Source organism: Anas acuta, chromosome 3 (assembly GCF_963932015.1).
Source record: "Anas acuta chromosome 3, bAnaAcu1.1, whole genome shotgun sequence".
Taxonomy (NCBI): domain Eukaryota; kingdom Metazoa; phylum Chordata; class Aves; order Anseriformes; family Anatidae; genus Anas; species Anas acuta.
In genome coordinates, this window is record NC_088981.1 from 55,062,404 (window position 1) to 55,087,646 (window position 25,243).

A 25,243-nucleotide genomic window follows, 5' to 3' on the forward strand; every position below is an offset into this window, starting at 1 on the left:
AGGTGCAAAAGCCACTTGGTAGGGTCGTTGCATGTAAGCATGGAGATGTGTGTCAGGATTTGCAGCTATGAAGAGTCACATCCATTTCACATATGACACTGACAGGTGCTAAAAAAATAAGGAAATTGTGTTTTCCATTCTATTACTTCTAGAGAAATTGAAATAAAAATATCAGTACAGGCTAATGATGAAGCATCAGGCTGAGTCGGATGTTCAAAGGTTGGAATTGCCCTGGTGAAAGCCGGTAACAGGCTTTAATCTCCTGCAAGTGACCTAATTTTGCAATTGTCTCATCTTGGAGCCAGTGAGACTGGACTGGGGCTGTATTCCCTAAACGCTACAAAGCTCTTAGACACGAGAGCAGATTTGGGAGGACGAAGACCTGTTACTCATTTCTTCAATTCACAGTCGTTTTCTATGCGTGTGCTCTTAGCCTGCAGCAAATATGAGGTAATTGATGTTAGCTCATTAAACCTGCTCTTACTAACCAAGTTATTTATTAATGCTGATCCACAACGTTAAAGCCAAGATGATCTTAAGGGGCAAGGAGCTTGTTGTGCCCTTGCTGCTTTCTCTGTAGTGCTTAGCAGCTTCAGGGAGGGTCTGCTGAGCCCATGGAAAACAAATTCCTTGGGGGAAGGAAAAGGCACTGGACATTACTTTCCTTCAAAAGTCATTTTTACTGTTAGGATTATCGTCTACTTGAGCTGTTCATCATTTCTTTCTCCTGTTTGCTTAGCAGTTTGCGGGCACTTCAGTCTTGGGCACCGTAAACATTAATCTGCTAAGCCAGTCATTGGGGTTTTATGTGGCAGTGGTTAGGTAATAACGTGGTCTGTGTCTAGTTGTGAATGCCATTTGAAGGGGAAAGGAGAAGCACAAAACCACCGAATGTTTTCAAGGGAAGTAGGAAAGAAAGGGAAGGAACGCTGTGGCTGGAAGGTGGTTTGATAGAAGCTGGGATCCTGCTCTGTTGTTTCACAGGGTGAAAGAAATAAGGACCCTGCATTGCTACAGCCTGGAAAAAGGAACTCTAAGGGTACTTAAATTAAAAATACAAGTTTGCCAATAAGCTCAACTGCTAATGGAGCTAGCGAAGGTGTTATTTTAAGCCAGTGTAATCGTAGGATAGATAGGTCAGGCTCCCATCCATTAGGGCAGTTTCAGCAACAATGGCAACGTTTCTGCTATTCAGCAGCAAAAAAAGGCTGTGCAGCTGAGTTCTTCTGAAACTGAAAAAAGATGAGCATGTGTGGTATTGGTTATTTAGCAGCTGTGGTAAATACAAGGTTCAGAGTAAACTCTTGTTGGTTTAGAGGCTCCCTTGGGAGCTGCATCTTTGGTGTCAGTTCAGCCTAGCCAGTCTGGTCTCTACATCGAATGTAGAGGATTTGCTTTCTCCAGTCTGTCTTTTTGTGATTAGACTGAGGTACTTTCTCAGTCATTTTGTTACAGTGAATTATTTCTGCTCTTCTCATTTGCATGGGGATTTCTGTGTGTGGATCAAAGGTATTTTTTTTTTTTTTTTTAGCTTGCTCCTTTACAGCCAGGGCTGCTTCTCCCCTGGTAGTGGGTGACCAGAAGCTCTCAGGACCTGTGGTGTTCCTCACCATTATCTATGAAAGCTCACAGAGGAGGCAGGCAGTCTTTCAGTAAGCAATAAATCATGACTCAGGGCCATGTCCAACTGATCAGTCCTTTGCAGTGACTGTTTTGGTGATAATGGTTTTTTGTGTTCTTTTTTTTCCTCCCTTCATAAAATGTGAATAATATTAATTTCTTTTTGGCACCTTTTTGTTTGTGGATTTTAAACTTCTGGGACTCAGTTACAGTGTATTTGCACAAAATCTAGCATGTTGGGATCTTCATCTTAGCTGAAGTCTCACTAACATGACTAGCAGCAGAAATAATAAGCACCATCCCCTATTTACCCCAACCCTTAAGACAAATAAGAGCTCCTGAGGTTGATGCTTGCACAAGACCCAGCAGACTGCTGAAGGCTTTATGCAGGAATATTTTTATCTCATAAGCTCATCTGAACAAAAGGTGAATTTACAAAATGTTGTAAAGAACAGGAACAAGCCTGACATTAAGGATGGAAACACCAAAACACTAAAGGTTCTGGATCAAATGTTATTTTTTTTTGTGTGTTTAGCTTTCTTTTAAGATCAGAAATACATTGTTGCTATACATGAACTACCTGTCTTCTGCAGAGCTGTGTAGTAATAGGAGGATTGTGACTCTTACTGTGTTCTGGTTTGGATCAGGCTGATTAATTAAGAAAGACAGAAAAATTGATTGTAATGTTTTATTTTTTTCCCCCTTGTTTATAGCGAGAAAATAAAAAGCAAATGTTATAGGTGGATTAGCAAAGCCATTCCTTGTGGTGTTTTCTTTCCCTTATGAAGGATGGTGGCTGTTTTTGAAAGAAGGGTCCGTCATCCTTTCTAAGGCTAGATTTTGTCTTTGTTTTTTGGGGTGCACAGGGACACAGCCGTTCATTTGTGGTACAGTTTGTAATGCAATTTTCTGCTACACAGCAGAAGTCAACAGTCCCTGATATCTTAAAAAGAGCTGGGGAAGATGCCACAGCCATTAATCCTTAAACAGATAAATAAGCAAATTTTTTGAACGATGCATGAGATTTCAGGGAGCTTTTACAATATGTGAGGCAGTATTGCCCTATGATCACTTGGGACAAAGGAATGATTTAAAGTAAGATATTCAGCATTTTAGTAACCTGATTTCAGTTTAATTTATACCTAGGCTTACCTCCTGAGTTCTGAATTTTCTTGAAGTATCGCACCTGCTTATATCGGTATGTACTGTATTATTCATGTGTAACTGTGGTTGAATCTTTGCTTCACCCAGAAAGCCTTACAACATTTAAAACGAAAAAAACCTTCTGGTATTTCTACTGGTATTTCTGCAGTACAGGAAGGTCACAACTTGAAATTTGTACTAAAAAAGGGGGGAGGATGTATCTGAAAGCTGCCCTCCCTGTAATTACGTTGTTATAAATAAATCCTGAAATACCGCGCTTAGCCCCTGCTGAGACAAAATGTTGTAAATATTTCATTTTCTGATTAGTAGTCCTTTCTCATAATCTAAAATTCATAAATTTGCGGTTTACGCTGTGTCTCACTTTATTACCGGCCTCATTTTTTAATTTTAAAGACGCAATCTCCAGTTGAGCTGAAATATCAATTGTCTCGTCGGTAGAATCAGGCTATCACCTGGGAAGACCTTCAATGTATGCGCTTACTTGAAACGCAGAGATAATCTGCTGCAGAAATAAAAATAGTCTGAATTATCCAGAGGAGGCAGAGGATGACACTACCGGATTATAGCACTGCTCATTTGTATGCAAATGTACTATCTTTCTTCCAGAATTTGATCTGTAAGAGCTGTTAGTATGGAAGAGTAAAGGATGAAAGCCATTCCTGGAACTGATCCAGACAGATATGGGTTAGTGCTGGGTGGCTACATTGTGGTGCACGTATATGAGATTAGCTGAAAAAAAATCTATGTTTGGAAAAAAAAATCTACATTTGAAAAGGCCAAGTTGGCTGCTGTGGGAGAGTGCGGTGCTGCCTCTACCTCTACTTAGGCTAATGGTCCTATATGACTTTAATCGTGACTTTCATTTGCTAGAAAATTTCAGTGCCTGGAAAATCAAGTGGTAAATGTCTGCTTTTTTGCTACTGAATGTTGCTGATTACCTGTGACTTAACATTGCCCAAATGAATAGAAACATTTTTGTTGAATAATTTTTTATCTACAGAAGGCTGGGGGAAAGAAACAGCAGCAAAATGTAGATACTCAGCCTTAGAGACTTATTTTAGAGCCAAACCTGCAAATACCTATTTGCACACTTGAATCTTCTGGAAGCTTTACTGCTCTGTTCAGTTATCTGAATTTCAGGCTCTGTGGACTGAGTTCGACTCTTTTAATCTACAATGGAGTTTGCCAGGTGAAATTCCACAGCACACAAATAATACCCAAATAACTCTACATATGTGGTTGTGTGGTCTTCACATTGCATTCTGGCCATACCTAAAAATAGGTAGACTCAGAGATTTTCATTTCCCACAGTTTCTTTGCTATCATGATTAACCCTCATGTCATGAAGTAACAGCTCTGTATTTTGTTCTAACAAGAAAAAAGAAGGAAACAAAAGTCAAGAAAAGGAGAATTAATGTTAAATTAAGGTTATTAGTCTGTCCTCAAATTTTCTTCTTCATATGGGTTAGGGCTCTTTTACTGCAGAGCTACTGTATTTCTTAGCTATCATTCTTTGGGTCCTTTGCCTTGCCCAGGGCACATTGTGAGTGGTGCACAATATAAGCAAGAAGTTCTGTTTACAGCTCAGGACATTGGTGAAGGACAGATCAGCAGCACACCTCCAGACTGTGCAGCGTTGGGCGGGAGCTTTTGCTTCAGTGTCTGCATGCAGAACAGGCAGGGTACGATGACGTGCCCGCTTGGACTCACCATCCCAACCATCCCAAATTCATGTGTGCCACAGCTGGAACATGTTGCATTCTTTTAATTCAGAGATTTGCCTTCCGAATTTATGACTTTTTAAGATAAATATTCTGAAATGAAAATTGAAGAGATTTGCAATATTTTGTCAATGCGTTGGGCAATACTGTTTTGCCTTAAAGCACAGAATACGATAAATACGTAATCATACAGGCAGTAATACAAGTACTTCTAAGGGGTTGGCATTTCCTCATATTTGCATTATTATATGTTAACTTTAAGTTGTCCTCAGCATGTTTTTGCTTTTACCTCCAGTTAATCTTAATGAGTAGGACTTTACATAAGTCTTGTTATTTCCATAATAAAAAACAATTCCTTCCTAGTTTCCAAATTCAGAACTGAAAATAGAAAGTAGTTAATACCTACTGTTCAGGAGAATAGCAAAAATACATTTTGGGTATAAAATAAAAAGCCAGATGTAGTTCAAAATTTGTCCTTATGTTTTTCTATGATACGTAAATATTTTTATGTGAATACAAAATAATTTATGAATGATGCTGAAAGAAGAAGATGAGCAGGAAGATAATCAGCTCCTGAAAACACTTTGTGTAGCTTTTATTTCAGTGAGACTTCAGAGAGGATTAAAGCTAAAATATGCTGAACTATTTACAAGATGAACCATGAGGATATGAGAACCAAAATACAGTGCATGCAGAGTAGCTGGAGTCCATCAAGGCTTGGAATAATATTTTAAATGAACATGTCCACTTACCCATTGCTAATGTGGATCTGGCACAACTGCTGAAGTGAGCTTGACATCAGCTGGTACGTGAATTGACAAGACCTTGTGAATGATGCATAGGATGGGTGTTAGGTGGTCAACAAACTGGTGGCTTGTGACTGATGTATGTGATGAGGGGAGGAGAGGTTAGAACAGCACAAGGTTAGAAGTGCCTTTTTGTGCCTCCTTGGCTTCAGGATCTTACCCATCAGGAATTGAAAGAAAGAAGAAAAGGGGCTGTGGTAACACATATCTGGGCTGTGGTAACATGCTAACATGACCCAAAGGGTCATGTTAGCACATTAATCTCGTATATTCCTTCATATATGCTATATGAAGTTATGGCTTTGATGTCATATCTCACAGTGTTAGGTTAAAAGTGTGGTGTGCTGTACAGATGCATCTGCATTAGGGGTTTTGGTAACACTGTAAAGTCAACGGTTGTCTTGTAACAAGGCTTTTTCTGACCACCTTATTGACCTGACTGAGCTAGACCTTACTCATGAAGATAGTATAGAAGAGAAGAGGGAAATAACATTTTGTGTGTGTGTGTGTATTCTGAGGTATCCCACTCAGTTCTATCTATATATCCCACTATGTTCTTTAATTCTCCTCTCCTTTAATATATTTCAGAATGCTTTTAAAGGTACGTAATCCAAATTGTCCTCCCTTTACTCATTGATTGCTTTAGAGAACTGTGTAATTGGCACTCTTTCAAACTTCCATGGAAAGTAGAAAGTTCCTGAAACATTAACAAAGAAGGATTTTTGCTCAAATACTGCCTAGCTTGTATTTGACTACAGCTTAACAGAACTGAATAATGAAGAGCCTTACACTGGAAAAAAAAATGATTTTCCCTTTTCAGATCTCCCTGTTTTAGCCTATTGTAGCCTACACAGGTATGTTTTCATAGTGGTATACAAGGCTTGCCAATTCTTATGTAAATGTGTTTTTTTTATTATTATTATTGTTAAAGTATCCCACACAAGTAATGCTAACTATACCAAAATCAAACCACTTCATGTTCTTGTGCATGCACATGAAAGGCATAGTTCTGTAGAGGTTTCCTTTATGCCCACCTATGTTTCTGGAAAAAAGCCTCCACTCAAGCACCATTATTTAAATGGGATAAAGCCTCATTCTGCTGAGTTGGTTTTTTTTTAAACTATACAGAATCACAGAATATTCAAGGCTGGCAGGGACCTCAGCAGATTGTCCAGTCCACCCCCCCGTTCAAAGGAGCATCAGCTGGAGCAGAACCGGGCATCTCTAAGAGCTGTGACTGCACTTCTCTGAGCTCAAATTGGGGTAGCACAATATGTGCTATGAAATATTGAATATTGGACAGAAGGTGAAACGAAGAACCAAATTTTATGGTTCCATTCTTTGGAAGTGTTTAAGCCCACATTTTGGTCTCGAAATTTAAGTTCAGGTTTAGGTGTGTTACTGTGGAATACTTAGTAATGTTTATTTTCAGGTATAAATGAGTATTCCTTATGGATTTTAAACCTAGTATTCAGTCGGAGAAATCAGATGGACGACTGTCAGTTCTGCTGTCTTATTCCATTCTTTTTATTTCCGTAATGTCAGAGGAAAGGACTACCTTTGGGAACCAAATACAACAGCGTGTCCCTATGGGCTTTGGTCAATTTGATGAGTAGTGACTAGGAGTACCTTTTCATTTTGATTGCTATAATGATACATAGAAACGTAGGCGACTATAATGTTTGCATATTAAGAGGTGTGATTTATTTATAACATGTGCAGTAATATTTTTCATGCCAAATACATTTGCATAAACCCTTTGAAAGAACGATAAGGCTGCAGCAGGTTTGTGCAATAATCTTGTCATCCTTAAACTGTTTTTCAAAGCACTGCTTCTCAAGCTGTTATGTGGGATATTTCCATTGATTTTGCTGATGGCATTCCCTGTGTCCACTTACATTGCAACCACAGACAGACCTCTTTAGAAAAACAGATGAAGCGGTTTATATATAGCACTCCATTTATTCCTGATGAAATCAAACAGCCTTGTGGCCAGGACTTCAGTTAAAAAGAGCAGTTTATTGAGAAAGAGAATCTCTAAATAGAATAAAAAGGGTAACAAATGGTGCTGTATTCCCCTGCTGGTTAGTTTTTCAGTATCATATGGAAAAATTCCCTTTGAAATGGAAAGAATTCACCGCTCCCTGCTTGCTTGGAGGTGATTCACTTCTCCCCAAAGGTTTTGCAAACAAAAGAAAAAAGGTACACCCCATATGGCACAGAACATCAGGGACGCCAGAGTAACCAGTGTGTAATATTCATCAGGCTTCCCAGTATTCATTCATAAGCAGAAATATATCACTGTTAATTTTAATTGAGTTTAAAAGACGATTTAAAAAAATATATATACTTTGAAATTTTACTGCAGCTACTGAGTTTGGAAGATAAACGTGAGAAATGTTTGTTTCCAACTCTGTAGTCAATATCAGCATATGATGTGCTGGAAGAGGCACAGAGACCATCATGATTGCTCGTGGACAAAGCTCTGAACTGAAAGTACCCTTGTCAATGTCTGCATCACCCCCAATGTACATGATTAGATATATTTGCACAAATACTGGTGTGGGCATGCTGTGCATAATTACTCTACAGTGGTTTGCTGTGGGAAGAATTTTAGGATTGCCCCTAGGTCATTAGCTGGAAGAGATGCTGAAGTCGAATCCATGTTTTGTTGTGTTTTTTTCTTTTGGCAGAGTGAGTGAGGTGATGCATGAAGTTCAAACCTATGCAATTAGTGTGTGAAAAGTCATCTGTTCACCTTATTAACTGTATTTTATCTTGAGGTGGAAAGGTTTGAATTTGTCTCTTGTATCTAAAGCCCTTAGTACTAGTAACATAATTGAATTGTCTGCTTGAAGAGTTTGTTCTTCTAATTGGCTTCTAATATAATTTAATTATTTTGAGTTCAATTAATTGTTATATGGCTGCATAATTTAATAAAAAATAAAACTGAGTAATTCTACTGCTCTATAAATGTAATATTCCATCTTGTGTATTTATTCTGTCATTATTCCAGTTCATACCAGTCTGTGCATCTTAAAACTGATTTCCCATACAAAAAGACTTTCTCCCTGGATGTATTTCATTATACATTTTCTTCAGGTCAGCAGTGGCTTTCCACCTGTTCCTTTACTCTTTGGGTGACAAGTAATAGGACGCAAGAAAACAGCCTCAAGTTGCTCCAGGGGAGGTTAGAGGTTAGATTAGACGTTATAAAGGGGAGGTTTAGATTTGACATTAAGGAGGATTTCATTATGGAGAAGGTGGTCAAGCATTGGAATGGGCTGCCCAGGGAAATGGGGGAGTCCTCATCCCTGGAGGTATTTGAGAGAGGTATGGATGCGCCACTAAAGGACATGGTTTAGCGGTGGGACTCGGTAGGTCTGATTAATGGTTGGGCTTGGTGATCTTGAGGATCTTTTCCACCTTAGATAATTCTGTGATTCTTCGCTCTTCTCTCTGATTTCTAGTATTTGGACTATTAGATAAGATTTATCTTAAAGGGACTTTTGATCAGGACAGTTGATTCAGACTTGGAACCAAACTTGGGAAATAAAGCAGGGACTGGTATTCTAATATTTTGCTCCAGATAGGAAATAAACAGTTCAGATTTCTATATTTATAGTGTGATTTATTTTTTTCTAGGATCCTGGTTCTACGCTCATGATGTTTAGACTGTATCTTTCTTAAGACTCATCTCTCTGCCTCTTTCTGGAGTAGCCATGTAAGAACATTTTAAGATTTAGTATTATAATGAATATAAAACTCCTGCTGAGTGCTCTGGGTCACTTTTTCTGTCTAGTATGCACATGTGAATAACTGAGGTTGAGCAAGAGCACAGCAGCAGTTAATTCTTTTACCTTTGGAAATCTTTAATCTGTTGTAAGTCAGCTGCAATGGTAGCCACCATGGAATTGAGGACCTGTTCTGAGGAAGGTTGTATTCCTGGAAATATGCCCTATAGTGGTGAGGGGGAAGCCTAACCAGCTCTGAGCAGGTTTGCTGTTTCAGCATACACTCTCCGGTATATGTTAATTTCTAGGCTTTCTGCAGAGCAAAGCATCTGCTCTCCCGTTGAGGACACAAGGGGTTTGCCAAGCAATCCTTATGTGGGAGGAAAGAGCGATCTGCTGTATTTCGTGGTGCTCAAGGGCTGGCGTTTGACAGGAACGCCAACGGGAGAATTTGGGAGGAGAAACACCAGAAAGCTTGAGGGAGAGAGAAACTGTATTCAAAACCTATCTAGGAAAGAATAGATATGAGTTGAGAGGAGTTATTTGCCTCCTTCCTCCAGGTGTGACCTGTCTTCTCGCTGGTGTATATTGTTGGAAAGGACTGGCAGTCGTCTTAATATGTTAAGTTTTCAACTCCCTGCTCTTCTGGTTGGAATCTAGTTTAATTCTACCTCGTGATCCATAAACCTAAGGCTATTTTACTGGTTCTCTGACACTGAACAATGTGATTTTAAACTACTTCAAGCAGTATGGGTTTGCTTATGGCTGCGGCTGTAAACTCAAGAGGAACCTGTCAAGGTATAGTAGGCACAGAGGAAGGTCTTCAGCAGGGCCCTCTGTAGCCCCCTCCTTTGTGCCCCATTTGCTGTGCTGTCTTTTGGGCTGTGCTAGACCTCTTCCACGTGGATTGGTGGAGCCCTTTTTTCAACCACAGGACGCTGCTCTTCTGCTTGTCCTGAGCCCTCAAGCAGCACTTAGTTGTCCAGTGATACTACAAGTAGTATTTCCAAGATCTCATGTTCAGGCTTTCATTTAGAAATTGACTGAGAGACTGCAGCTGCATCTAAGCTCACTTTGTTCATTCCTTTCCTAGTATAGAAGAGATTTCATTCTCCTAAATATTGTTTTTTTCTGTTTACCAACCCCAAAAAAGCCAGATATCAATGTGAACAGTACAATGTCATCTGTGTAGAAGACATGAAAAACAGACCCAGTGGCCGCCTGCAGAGATGGGACTGGAACCTGAGGATGGTTATTTCTGAATAAAGGGATTTACAATATTTGGGGGAAAACAGGGTGTCTGTTTTTTTTTTTTTTCTTTCTTTTTTTTTTTTCCCTTAAAAAAAAATAATCAACCAAACAAGAAAAACCCACCACCACCCAGCCCCACCTTCCTGGGGGTGTAATTCCATAGCACGATGACTCAAGCTGGGCTCCGTGGCTGTGTTCAGCAGCGACCCCCGTGTGCTCACCCCAACACACATTCAGCTGGAGCCCAGAGAAGGGGCTGCTGTCAGTCTGATTCATCTGTCTGCTTGAAGTGTGGTTGTTAGTTTGGAGCTTTCCAATAGGCACAGATAATGAAAAGAAATCATTTTCTAGTTAATCATGCGCTGCTGGAAAGCAAGTAAACAACCAAAATCACTGCAAGAAACAAAATATACAGGGGGCACAGGCAAGAGTAGATAATTGGGAGAGATATAATTGCTGATAAAGGATAAAGTGTCTCAGACCTTAAGTAGATGGAAACAAGGAGGAAAATGCATATGCTGAAATTCATACTGGTTTATATTGCCAGGGTATGCTTTATAGCTGGAGCAAGAGCTTTATCATAAATTCAAACCAATTCTGTTTGGTCTGTAAGTAGCAGAATGAGGAATGACTCATTCCTCCTCTGAATCTGTGTACTGTTATTGCTACCGAAGGAATGTGCTGCCTGCCGTACTCTATGGGAACGCAGGTGTTTCCCCAAGCACTTTGGATGCCACGGGTCTTGCCAGGTCATGCTTGCCAGTGAGGAGGTTTGCTCTGGCTATGAATCACCCTTCTGGAACACCCTGGCAAATGTGGTGTTTTTATAGTGTTCAGATTAGAGTTCAGAACACAGTTTAGAAAATGGTAGTGGCGTAAAAGGAGAAAAACAACATAAAACACAATTATCTCACTATTAGGCTAAATCAGAGTAGTTCTTCTGGACTGTGTGGTACAGGTCATGGGCTGTTAGAAGCTGATGACCCTTTGTGGAGGAGCCATTTCCCAAGGAAACCTCTGTTCCTAGGTTGGAGCAGTGGAAGAGGGTTAAAAGAAAATATGAGGTATTAAACTTTGGCCATTTTTGCTCTATGCTTGCATTTCATTCGTAGCTAAATCTCTCTTACCTTCCCTTTTTTCCTACACCTGCATAAGGATTACTGATCCATAGCTGGGTGCAGTTTTAGATGTCTTCTGATCTGTTAAATGGTCTCACTTTGAAAATAGCAGGGTCTCTTTGGTAGGCTAGAGGCAGTGGTTATTCAGCTGACTGTTACTGAACTGTTTGTTTATTGAAGGGGAAACCATGCTTTTGCCTGGTAAGGAAACACACAGATCTCAGGGTAAAGTCTTTGCATATGTGCAAGCATTCAGTTCAGCAACTTCATGTGCAACATACATGCAGCTCATTCCTGGCTCGTGAATGAAGCTAGACATGAGTCTCTGTAGGACACTTTGGGATGAAAAAGGGTTTGGGATGGCTGCCCAAAACCCTTTTTTCTTTAGAGAAACAGTTTGCTGTTTTTTCTTTGCTCGTTTTCCTGAAAGTCTTAGATTGAATTTACTGCTTCTCATGTGATGGCAATAAAACTGTGATTCCAGTTCTAGGCTTAGTTACTCAGTCTCTGAATTGGAAGCTTTTTCAGATATAATGAGGAGTCATTTCTGACCGTGTTAACATATGCATTAACGGTTGCTCTAGCTGTACTTGTACACCAAGCTTTTTAAATTAAGGATATTCTGCAACCACGCTTTCTGTTATGAACTGAAGACTTCATATGAACTGAAGATCCTGTGGGCATCACAGGAGATACTACCCAAAAAATCTGACATCTTTGAGTAGCTACCTGATTCAACGCAGTAGATATGCCCTTTACTCTTTGAAGACCATAATATAAGAATTATTCCTTTAATTTTGTACAAATATTTTGGTTTGCCATTGCCCAGCTTTTGTAAAGTAGACCTTCTTAAAAAAAAAAAAAATATATATATATATTTATTTATCACTATCCTGAATTATGCTACAGACATTTGAAATATATCATGCATAGATAATCCTTCAGGTATCAAATAAGTCTTTGATAGGACCAATCACTGAAACTGCAGTGTGGGCAAGTCTTTAAATTGAAGAAGGTGAGATTTTAAATTAGAGTACTAATGTATTTGTAGTAACCACTTCAGACTGAAATGCTGAATTCATGATATTAGGCCTATTTTTAATACCTATTTATGATCTGCAGCAAACTTTTAGACAATGTTCGTCTCCTCATATTTGTTACATGATTGGGTGACTGTGCTGTGGCTGTGTTTTGATACACTTCCCTTCTTTATCTTGTCATTTGATGTTTTCTCGAAAGAAAATACCTCCACACCTTATAGTTAACCACCTCTGCCTAATGAGTATTTTTTGCTCAAAAAGTGGTGGGGTGAGGGAGTGGGAGTCAGTGAGGGAAAGCAGCTGCTGGTCTTGGTGTTCCCTTGTGAGGTGTTAGGTATTTCTAACCGTAATGCTGGAAGTCAGGCAGACCTTTTGAGGTCAGCAACTTTTTCTCCCCTCTGAACTTGATTGTAAACTGTTCTGTAGTAACCCCAGCGTGCTGTTTTATTAAGCAGGGCAGTATTGCTGAGTGTGGTTTTTGGTATCTGGAAAAAAAAAAAATCTTACTGCAGTGATTGCTGGGTTTGTTTGTTTATTTTTTAGGCATGCTGTTGAATGAATGACTGCCAGTGCTCAATAAGTTGCTTAGGAAAAAAAAAAAAAAAAGGCAGTCATCTGGTTATTTGCTTAGCTTTGGAAAGAAAGGATTCAGTGTTGTTTTTATTTATAGTAGTGTAAGCCACTCTACTAACTTCATTGGTGTGGCTTTGTAGATGCTTCAGTGTGTCTGAGACCAAAAGACAGCCTATAATTTAATGTCAGAAAGACCCTTCAGAAATTGTTTTTAAAATTAATTCTTTTGCACTGATCTGGCAAGGTGAGAACTCTTCACGTTGCTTGGCATAGCTTTTACTTGCCAGCAAATGCTGAAACTTTCTTAATACTTGTGCTTTGTGATACTGTGTGAAAGAGGAAGTAAATCAACAGATTATTAATGTCCTCTTGTAATTACTTTTTGCTCTCTTTTTGTATTTAATTTTCCACTGAATGAAGTGTTCCTCAGAGTAATTCATATGTTGATTAGTTAAATGGATTATTCATGATGGAAAAAATTTTAATTGAAGGGAAAGCAAACACCATTGTATGTGTGTACAAATCCAAGCAATAGTTATTTGCAAAGCTTGTGTATTTTTAGCAGATTTACAGCAACGTTTGAGTGTTCACCATTTGAGGAGATGTCTCTGATATACTTCTGTTACCAGAGCTACACTTGCTGACTGGAGGTTTTATTTAGACTAATAGAAATTATAATTAAGCCATACATCCTCCTGAAACTCTGTGACTTCACTGTTTTCAAATTATCTAAAATAATTGGCCAAGTGGGCTTTGCATGCACTGGTCATGCTCTGGATTTAGTGTAGGTAATCACAGAAATACTGTTCTGGAAAGGTTTTCTCTCCGTTTGAGATGATTGTCATCAGCTGAAATGCTTTCAGCTGAAAATAAAGTTCTGTCCTTACTCTGTGGGATTTTTTGGCATCTCAGCATTTCTAAATTTCAAGCAAGCGAAGTAAATTAAGCTCTTTAGGAGCATGTTTTGCTAGAAGCCAAAAATATTTTAAATTGCTTGAAAAATGCAAAGCCCTCTCCGTGTTTACAGCAATGCAAAGCAGGGAGACACCAGGCTGATTATCCCTATTTCAGCCCTGTTCAAGCAACTAGTTACTAATTTCCTGTTCTGCATCCATCAGCACTTCTGACTTCACCCTCCTGTCGAAATAGTTTCCTTGTGGCATTTCAGTTCCAGTCGGTATCTAGCAATGTTAGCAGTATAGTCAGCATTGTTCGCAGTGCAGAGCAGGGCCCTGTTGGAGTCCCAGGGGTGCTGCTGGAGCTTTAAGCTTCTCCAGGGCACGGTAAGAGTTCACGCTTTCTTGCTCATGCTCCTGACCTGTTGCTCCCAGTGCTGGGTCAAGCACACAGTGCAAAAACTGAGCGGGCTACGGACAGTTTATAGCAGTTTGGTCTTTGGTACATTATGTAAATCTGGACTGATTCCATTGACTCTGCACCAGAATTACATCAGTGAATTACATCATTGTAATTTAGATAACCTGGATCTATTACGAGTAGTTTTTACTGAATTTTTGTGTGGTCAGCTTGCCAGGTTTTAACATAGCCACAGTTGCAGTTTGGGATTATTGGTGCATGATCAGTCATTGCAGCATGGTATTTACAAAAGGTTTCCTAAAATGTACTCTCTGAACAGTTAAGGATTGCACAACATTCTTACAGACAGCCCCAGATCATCGCTATTGACTGTATTTGGAACAAGAATGCACTTAAAACTTCACCATTATTCCGAATGCTGGCAAATATTCTTTAAAGAAAAGATGGTATAAAACAGGTGTGATGCGGTAACATCTGACCGAAGTCAAGGTACTGCTATGGTCACAGATGCCTGGAGTGGTTGGGCTGTCAGCTGTTAATGCTACTGCAGGCTGAACATTTAATATAATTTAAAGAGTTTGAAACTAGTATATAGAGTTAATGGGTTGGGCACTTAGATGTAGGCCAGTAGGTGGTGAAAGCCAGGAGTGTTCAGGAGGTAGCTTTTGTAATGCGTGTAGTTACTGAGTTCTCACCTGAGAACAGAAATTTCTTAATTTATTTTTGACGTGCTGTGTTTTTATGTTGGCTGCTGCTAGAGAGGACCTGTTAAGGAGAAGAATGTCACCACAATTCAAAGCCTCTGATTTCTTAGTGCTCAGCAAGTAGATGAGTCTTGGGGGAAAAAGCAAAACAAAAACAAACAAACAAACAAAAAAACACAGAACCCTTGCCAGATGCAGTAGATGATATAATTGCATCAAATACTTTACCTTCATTGAGATCATTATAGTCACTTTTCAGAAAAGTGTTTTTTTTTTTTCTCTTCACCAAACTTAGCCCAGCAAAGGGGGAGTCCTTACCTCTTCTTTCCCCTCCTCCTGCTCATCTCAAAATCTTCCTGTCTGGAAGTTAAATAATTAGAATTTTGGAAGGTTTTACTGTTTTAAAATGAGTATTTCTAAAGACAATAGTTGTATGTTAATAGTGTGCAAACCAGAAGCTGATACTGCTATGGCAATTTCGCTGAATATTAATAGGCAGATCTATTTTGGTACAGCTTTGTTTAGCTTGGAAAATCCATATTGTGAACTTTCTATGCAGAGGATGTATTTCAGGGGCAAAGCATACTGAAGTTGTTATTTAGTGTGTGAATAATAGAGTGGGCACGGCAGACACTTGTGCTGCTGCTCCTTGGAATAAGTACAGATAGGGTTAACAGAGAAGGCTTTGCTGGGAGGGGAATTATGCCTTAGTGTCCTGGGTGAAGCAGCAAGCTACTCTTTGGTGGAAGCCCTGCCTGTTACTGAGGTTGTCTGACACCTCTCGTTAGGAGGCTGTGTTTTACAGTGCTTACAAGTGTGTCAGCTGGAGCCACTTGGGCTGAAACTTTTATGAGCTGCATATCTAGCTCGGGATGATACTGTTTTTCTTTGATCACTGCTGTTATCTCTGTAACATGGAACAGGGATTTCTGTCTCCAAGCCTGTTAACTTGACCAATTTCTAACTCCTTGTAATCTTTATCTGTTACATCTTTGAGGATTTGTACTTTGTTGAGTATTGTACTTTGTTGTGTGCTGGTCAAGTTGCATGTGCACTGGTCCCACAAAGTGGCTCCATGCGATGATACTACAGGGATGAGGTTGGACTGTTTCTACTTTGGATGCTTCAGCATTGAGACAACTGAGCTGAGGGTGGGAATAAGGAAAATGGAGCACAGTAGAGATGAAGGTGATGGGCAGAAAGTTGAAAGAAGGCACCAGAGGGAGGGAGACCAACAGAGCTGTTTGCGAGGAAGACCTGTGGTGGTAGAGGAGAATTGAAAAAATACAAGAAAAGAGATGGGAAGATGAGCCAAAGCGTATTGGGAAGGGAAAGAAATGGAAGCCCACCAGGGGAGTTCAGCAGGAACTGGCAAAGGGAAAAATGGGGGAAGTGATGGAGGGGTGGATGGTTCTTTGCAAGGACCTTGGGACATGAGGAGTGGAGGGAGTAAGATCAGAGTGAGGTCAGAGGACGAACTGGGGGTGGGGAAGAAATAGGATGGTGGCCAAGGACAGTTTGGATAGAAAGTGGCGGAAGAACCTTATGCGTGGTGTGAAAAGGTAGACCGTGTCAGTATTAAGCAACATGGTCTGCCGTAGCTGTGATGAAACCCTGCATTTGTTGGTCTCTGTTGTCAGCAAACATTTGTGAAGCCCACCAATAACATCTGCCAGCATTGTGTAGAGATGTGGGTCTACAGGGCACCAGGCTGCTGACGTTACGGGTTACCTATTATTGGTTTATATGGCAGAGATATGTCAGATCAACATGCAAGCGCCATTAGGGTAGGAAAACCTGGTGTTCGGAGTTGTCAAAGTGGCAGAATTCAGGTGGTTCTTTTGACCCAGTACAGTATACAAGAACTTGAAAGTATCAGAGCAGAATTGCTACTGCCTTATCTACCTGGTGCCATTCAAAAGTCAGTGTATGACAGCACCAGATCTTCCTCGTTCTTCCTGTGCAGTTAATGACCAGAACTGACCACCCTGTTGGAGATGGTGTTTTGGGACTACAGCTGCAGGGGTATTAATCCACAGTCTGCGCCTCACAGGCTGTATGATTTCAGACTACTGAATTCACCTTAATGTGCTTTATTTTCCTCATCAATAATTTGGGGATAATGATCTCGAACCACCCTCTGTAGAGGCCATTAAGCTCTCTGAATGCAGCAGTTTACATAAGAGCCAAGGATACTGCCAGCCTTATTAATGGCAGTTTTTTTTGTATCTCGCTGGTGGCTATTTCACTTTTCTCTTTGAATCATTGTGTAACTGTGGTAGGATAGAAATGGAGAAGAAAGGAAGGACGTGCTGCGTGTAATAGGTACAGCGTGGCTGTGGCAGCTTTTGTCTGTTACCCAGACGTAGGCACATTTGCATCGGCGGCCGGACTGGCTCAAACTTCATAGAGTCATTTCCAAGGCACACAGACCTCCCTAGTGACACACACAGTCTATATTAAATCGTTTCGAAGAGTCTGGCCTTATGAAGCAATTGTGAATGGCTTGGACCCTGGTGTTGTGTAGCTGGTGCGGTAATGTCGCTTGTGCTGCCAGCGTGTAGGCCGCGGGGCTGTGTGGCGCCATGCGGCCAGGTGAGAGACCGGGCTGGGGGGGAGGCACTGCAGAACGGCATCTTTATGTTCCTAGTTGTTACACAGAAGTTTTAAGAGCTTTATACAGCTGCACTTCATTTGAACTAGGTAGCATTTTTATTTCTTGTTTATTCTTGAACTGTTTACTGTTCACAGCTCTCTTCAAGCACAGAGTGCGTCAGTGCGGTGCCATAGACTTGTTAGGATTCTGGTTTACGACACATATCTATATTTATGAATATGGACTTGAATTCAAATGAGAATCTATTTCAAGGTATTTGGCAACAAACATTGAGAAGTAATTGTATCTGAGTATTTTGTGTGTTATATTTTGTACAATTGTTATATTTCCTACCTATTCATCTTCTCCCATCAAAGTAATCACTGAGGAACACTCTCAAGTCAGAAGGTTTTTGTAATCTTACTGGTAGAGGAGAAGATGCTATCATATGTAGTATAAAGATCAAGAAACTATCTCATTTGCTACTAGTTTTTGAAGTAGAAGTCAGTGCATCCTCTCATCCACAGGAGTCTGAGCAAGTAGTCCGACTCAGAAGGCAGTTGGCTGAGGGAAGCTCAGAAGCTTCCAAGCTGTTGCTGTGCCACCAACTGTCCTGTCACATTAAGATCTTTGTCTTCTCTTTCCTGCTTTTTGTTGTTGTTGTGTTGTACTTGAGGTCCAATGCTTGTAGATGTGAGTCCCAGCTGGAGCACAGCAGATTGTACAACTTCTTTCTGCAGCTCTGCATCTGTGCTGCTGCGAGTTTGGTCCTGAACCAAGCCTTCCAGCTCTGCTGTGAAGTTGATACGAGAACAGGTTAAAGCTCTCAGATGTTCTTTTTTGGGAACAAGCCCAGTTCTGGTTTTGAAGAGCCATGTACTTGTGAACTTTAGAGTCTGGTATCTCTCTTGACTTTAATTTTTCTTTCTGCCTCTTTCTTTAGTTGTCACTGTCCTAGCTCATCTTTGGTAACCTGTCCTTGTGAGGCAAAGACTTGGGTAAAATATTTTGACATTCTTTTGTCTTAAATCTGGATGAAAAGATGCAGATGCTGAATATTTTTCAGGGGAAAGAAAGTTCTGCCAAACATTATATTGGAGACACATTAAATAAATCACATTTTATGTTGCATTTCCATATAGTGCTGCTTTACTGTAAGCAGGCTGTTACCTACATGCCTTATGATGAAGTTCTTCCTTGAAAGCCTGGCTCTGTGGCTGACTACATTTCTTACGATGTGCCTGCAGTTATGCTGAGGAGTCTTTAAAATTACTCTGCCAAGTTGATGTGCTTGCTGTTTTAATACTTCTCTGTGGTCATAATACTTGCCTCAATGCGTTGTAGATTGAAAATAGTCACTAAGCTGTTCCAAGTCATTCAGTCCAGTACCGCAGAGTGGTCGTCTTTGTGCACTGACCACTTACTACAAAAACATTTTCTTTGGATCACCTCCTCTCATCTATTTTAAGCTAGGAGAGGGCGGTTGTAATTCCTGAGTGCTATTCACAGCTCCCAAGTTGAGCACTTCTGTCCTAGAATAAACGCTTCCAGGGATATGGTGCAAGAAGCAACAGCAGCACTGCAGGAATGCTGAGCTGCCCTTACCCCAGCAGCCATCAGTCGCAGGGTACCTTCACCAGGGAACAAAATATGGTACTGAATGTCATGGGTAATGTTACACAGTGCTGCCATAAAGTGGACACCAAAACACAGATGGTGTATGCTTCTGGAAAAGAGAATGTAGTCAGGAAAGATGGTTTAACTCCTGTGGATTTGTTTTTAGCGGGAGGACAAAAAAGTATAAAGAAGGTTGTTGAAATAATCTTAGTATGTGATCAATGGAAGACCCTTAATTTTCCTTTCTCTTTTTAGGAATTACATTGCAATCCCCTTAGCTAGTGACTACAAATTAAATAGCAGTTCTTTATTACTAGAAAGTAAAAACAGAAATGTGTTTTATCAATTTTTCCCTTTGTTTCTGGAGCTCTGTTCTCATTTGCTGGGTAGTGATAGCTCCCTGTGAAAAAGACAGGAATTATGTATATTGCATATCCAGAAAGTCAGGTTGCTGGCTCTGAGGATCACCAGAAATGGTCAACAGTATTATGCAGCCTGCAAGTGCTTGGGCTGTATAAGCAGGGATGAGGCTAAAATGAGAGTCATATTGAATAGTGAGAGTATGCACAGCTTGAGTCTTCGAGCAGTGCAGATTTAGCTCACAGAAAGCCAATTAGGAAGAAAATCTCTTCGCTGTGGATGAATTACCATATCCTCTAGCTTCGGGTCCATGCTGAGTGGGTGGTAAGTTAGCCTGGAACACTTAGCTGCCTGAAAATAAAGTTTTTGTAGGGCACGCTGTGGAGTATATATTTCTGGCCCTCAACCTTTTTTAATTCACTTCATATGAGAGTTGTGCATTATTTATAGTGAACGTGGGAGATGGAAAGAGTACTGTGGGAGAAAAAAATAGACCTTTCAATCATCAATTCTGTTTTTGGTTGTGATGCCAGTTTGGGGCAAAATTCCACCCGAAATAGAAGTGCTAAGATCCCCCCAAAATTCACCAGTCTCACTCATGATCTGAATGTTTCTCCAAGTATAGTTAGGAAAGAATCCTGAGGCATGTGTGAGCCTAGTGATGAGAACAGCAAATAATCCTTTTAACTCATAGATGCCTTCCTGCTACTTCGAATAGACTTTGATGGCCAGAGATGACCTCGGTGTCAGAAGTTGTCAAGACTACCGGGCTGGTAATACAAGCAGACACCTCAGGCTTGTGTTCCCCCACGCTGGCTGCTCCACGCCATGGGTTCTACCTCAGCAACAGGCTTGCTCCTGGCAAGGGGTGCAGAAATCTCCCCTGGGAGGTACGTGCTTTAGGAGCTATGCCATGCTCCAGCCTTCCTTCAGCCCTGCAGTTTACCAAGCCAGACAGAACTGGTTAGGAGTTGAGCTGAGTTGTGCATAGGAGTCCATCACCATCGGGTGAACGTGATCCCCTGTGCTGCCAGCATGCGCTTTTGTCACTGCAGTGGTGCCAAAGAAGCACGCATGCAGTTTTATGTACAGCTTTTTGGTATCAGAACTCATTCAAGAGGTTTATTATTCTGTGCCATGGTTCAGCAACGCTGAGTTATTACTAGAGATTATTTCTGTCATCTGATTTACCATGTGGCCACTTGCGCAGTTGCACTGGCAGAAATGAAGGAACAGTAAGATGCGAAACAGGCGTGGGAATAAGCAGCAGAGATGGGAGCTTTGCCCACTGAAGAAAATTTATACAGTTTCTCTTCCCGAGTCTGCTCTAAAGCACGGCGCTTGGCAGCTCTGACTCGAGCAGCCTGGGAGTGGTTGTGCAGCACGGCTCCAAAGCACTGCACGGGCACTATCCAACAGCTCCACATTGTTGTTGAAAGCAAATAGCAGTTCATACTGCTTCACGCATACCTCATGTTGCATACGGCTGAACCAAGTTCATTCTGTTCAGTGCTACAGTAAAAATTACTTGAAGCATCACAGCCTTGTTTAGAAAACTGTAGTATTGCACAGTGAAGCTGTCAAGTCGGGTTACTTTTATGGAAGGCAATGTCCTGTATTATTAACGAAAGTCACATGTCATTTATTCTAAGCCTGTCCATAGTCTAATAAACACTTGTTAAGGCTAAAGAATGTGGAAAGGTGTGTTATGCTTATAAATAATTAAAGGATCAAGCAATGTGGGGCTTTCCTATTTTTTTAAGCACATGTTATACTGTTACCATACCCTGCCTATTCTCCATGAAGGGAGACACATCATGTTGTATGTATAGATACTGTATAAATCTGGTGAGCAGAGCAAAGAGCTAGATTCAGCTTGAATCTAGCATTGGAGCTATTACCTCTCCTTATCTTGTAGGAAGGAGACCACAGGGAACCATCTAATTAATTGTCTTGCATTTCTTAGTCAAGGTCTATAGTATGTCTTCACGCAATCATTGAAAAGTCATGGCTCAAGCCCAAAATGTATTAAGTTGTCTTAAAAATATTAAATTTTTAAGTCTTTCTGTCTTTTGAACTGTTAATATCCATTATTCTACTCCTGAAGACTGCAGAAAAATACTTGAAACTGTTTCCTGTTAAACTACAAATGAAATTTCTCTGTCACCCTTTGTGCTTTGAGACAAAACAAATGTGGAGAAAGTTATAATAAAAGTGTGAGGTTTGGGCAGGATAGCACTTCCTCACGCAAAGCCATGCACCAAGAGCATTTGTTCCCTGTATTGCTGCATGTGAGAGGAGCAGGGAAGGATGAGGCTCAGCAGTTCTCCCAGCCACAGCAGGTCCTTCACTGTCCCTCTGCCCTGGAGTCCTACAGCAAGGACCCAATAACCTTATGGTCATCTGTGTGCACCTTGTATGGACTGGCCAGACGGCGAGAGAAAATAAAAACGCTGTTTTCAGAAGGCTTTCATCTGTAGCACTCTTAAAGGAAAGTAAGCACTGTAAGATAATCCTACAACAGGGAAAAATGGACTAAATTCACAGTGAAATGCAGATGGTGGAGCATATAGCCTGAAGTTGGTGAGAGAAGTGGTAGACCTACAAAAAGTGGTGGACACAAAAGGAGCAAATCAGCAAAGTAGAGGATTGTGGAGATGTTCAATTATTTATCAGTATCAGTCCTCACTGCAGATGTGCATCCAGGTTTGTTGAGAGAGACCAAGACTGAAGTGACTAAGGTGTTAGGCAAAATAAATTAATTCTTATTAGAAATAGTGTAATAAGAATGTGAAACTAAATCTGTTAGAAGGCTCTAGGAAGCATCAGGAGACTTACAGCCCATGCAGTCTATGCTGGTGGCTGGGAAATGGCCTGAAATGGTAGTCACCAACAGATCATCATTCACAGTCTCCAGCCATTGAGATTGCCATGGAAGAAAATGGTGTCATGTGAAGCTGATGTGGAGGAAGGCATTCTGAAAGATAAAAAATCATGTGATTTAACTGATGTAGGCTCTTCAAAAGTTTGATTGTCCTATGCAGATGGTCTGACAGAAACTGGTAGGAGATGGAAAGAAAAGGCACACTAACTCATTAGCTTCTAACAGTGGTACATCAATCAATTCACCCTGTTAAACTGGCGGGAACTGGTCTATTTAGAATGCCACAAAACCACATAAGAGTAGGATTGTGCCTGCCCCGCTAGCCCTGCCAAAAGGCAGAATCCAGAAGTGTATAAATGGTGTCTCATCATATGGAGCTATGAGGCAGCCATACACCTTCCACAGAGGCTTTGATTTAAGGACAGAGCTGGACCTCAGAATAGAAAACTCCCCCTCGGTATGCAGCTGACTTAAAAAATGCAGTAGTAGAAGAAAGAGATGCTGGTAATTCTGAAAGTGTACCATTAAGGCTAAGACAAGTGATAAAGAATAGCATGGAGAATGTTACCAAAAGTAAAAGCCGTTCTATCAAGAACGCCCTCATCTCACCTCAAAATAGTACTCAGGAGTTAGTGGGAGTTCTGGGAACGCAAGCTGAAACTGAATAAAGATCGGGGAAATCTCGGTTGTGGAGAGTGGCTGAAGAAAATCGTGAGTGTTTGCCTTAGAAAGCAGATGAGTCAGAGGAGACACATGCTGAAGCTGAAAAAAAAACCACAACAGTAAATGGTAATAGAGAAGATAGAATGGGATAGTGTCTGATTTATTTGTCTTAAATCATAAAAGTAGGTGGATATTTAGAGAAATGAAAAGGTGCCAAAATCCAAAATGGCGGAAGGAATTTTTTGTTCAGATCTGTGATTAAATTATAAAAAGTCACTATGGCAGTAAGGCATTAGGCTGAGGAATTTAACAAGGTTTTGAAAGGGTTGTTTCAAGGAATATCAGAAGTATTAACAGCTGCTGTAATCCACACTGACAAATTTTGAAGGGGATGTTAAGCCTCCTACTTGAGTTTTCAGGATGATCTCTAGCTACTAGGAATAAGTTTCTGTTCCTTCACTGGGTGGTGTTGTTCTTTCCCAGGGTAAAGTGTCAGGAGTTCATTGCTGCAATTCATGTCATATTTGTATAAAAGGTGTGAAATCAGCTTTGGTTCCCAGTAGCACAAACCTCAGTGGCAGTCCTACAGAGTGTCTTGCTTGGGTAACGCCTGAGTTTAGGGCCGTACAGGCTGTCCCCAGGAGCTGGCTGAGCGGAGCAGCCCAGGGAGGGCATTGTAGCTGTGGTGCCTGGCATCTCTGGGGTGACTAAACAGGAGTGTGTGGGTGTGCGATGCCAGAACTGCAATAATGTCAGGAGCCGACGTGACCCTGAATTTGGGTAGCCAGTGTTGCATGGCTTTTTTTTGGCCGTTTGTATGTTATGTGTATGGGTGAAAACTAATCAAATGCCCTTAGAGCAGGAGCGAGGTCTGCAGGTGCGCTCTGGAGTTCATTTCACTTACAGCGCCTCAGAGGCATGACATAAGCAACTCTTGTCTCGACCTGAAGTCCTCAGTTAAATTGTTGAAAAGAATAGGCGACCCTAAACGAAGCAAGATCTGTCTCGGCAGACTACAAATGCATGTCTCCTCTGCAGTTACAGCCTGTGTGATTTTTCTGGATGTGCATTCATGCCGACATGTACGTGCGAGTACATAGCAGTGATCGTTTTTGTCGGGGTTTTGGTTGTACTGAGTGATATTTGTCCCTAAATGATTTTGACTCTGGGGCTGATACTTACCAAACGTCAGACAGCCAGCTCATGCCGTCCTGTCGTTTCACCTGATAGCAACATCCTCGGAAATCGTGCATTCATCTCAGTGTCAGTCTACAGCTACTCGCTGAGCTGTGCTTCTTCTTAAGCAACGTGATATTTTCAGATCATTCAAAGGCATGAAAGGACTTTTGAAATCAAATCCTCTCCATAAAGGAAAACTATATTGAAAAAAAAAAAAGTAATTTCTACTTAAATGACAGAAGATAAGGTAATTCCAAAATGCTAATGGAATTTTTTGATATTTGGCCTTCAAACAACAACCATAACACAAACCTGATGATCGGCATCAGTAAAACGATAGGGGAAAAAACATCCTGCTTAGGAGTTTTACGAAATCAAAGGGCAGTATATTGTGCCCATGCAGTAATCATAGAATTTGGGGAAAGCTGTAAAGGCTGCCAGTACAAATTCTGCCGTAATGCTGTTAACTAACTGGCTCCTAGCTGCAAATGAAGCTCTAGGTGACTGGCTCAGTTACAGTATCTCAGCTATCATGGTTTCCCTGCATAGGTCTCTGCAGTGCATGAGTCCACATCAGACAGATTTATTTTTAGTGCTGATAAATCTACTATTTCAAGATCCCGTGAGGCTGTCAGTCAGGAAGGGCACAGGGGGTTGTCAGCAGCCTGCCTCGTCTGCTCTCCCTCGCTGTCTGCTGGGGTGCAACGTCCAGGACTCCCCGACTTGTGCTCACTCCCATTGATAAAGGTGTCAGCTTCAAACGGAGAGAAGTTGAACAAAATTGTTCTTCAGAGGCCGAATTTGGATTTGCTGGCATGTGCAGTGTCAGGAGTGTTGGCTGGGTGCCCCTTCCGCGGCCCACTCAAAGCAGCGGGCAAGGTGTTGGCATCACACAT

At 40.9% G+C, this 25,243-nt stretch overlaps 1 protein-coding gene across 6 annotated transcripts in view; it reads left to right on the forward strand.

The window, feature by feature from the left end:
* TULP4 (TUB like protein 4) overlaps positions 1-25,243 on the forward strand; it is a 155,726-nt gene that overhangs the window by 54,535 nt on the left and 75,948 nt on the right. The gene's annotated exons all lie outside the window — the stretch shown is intronic.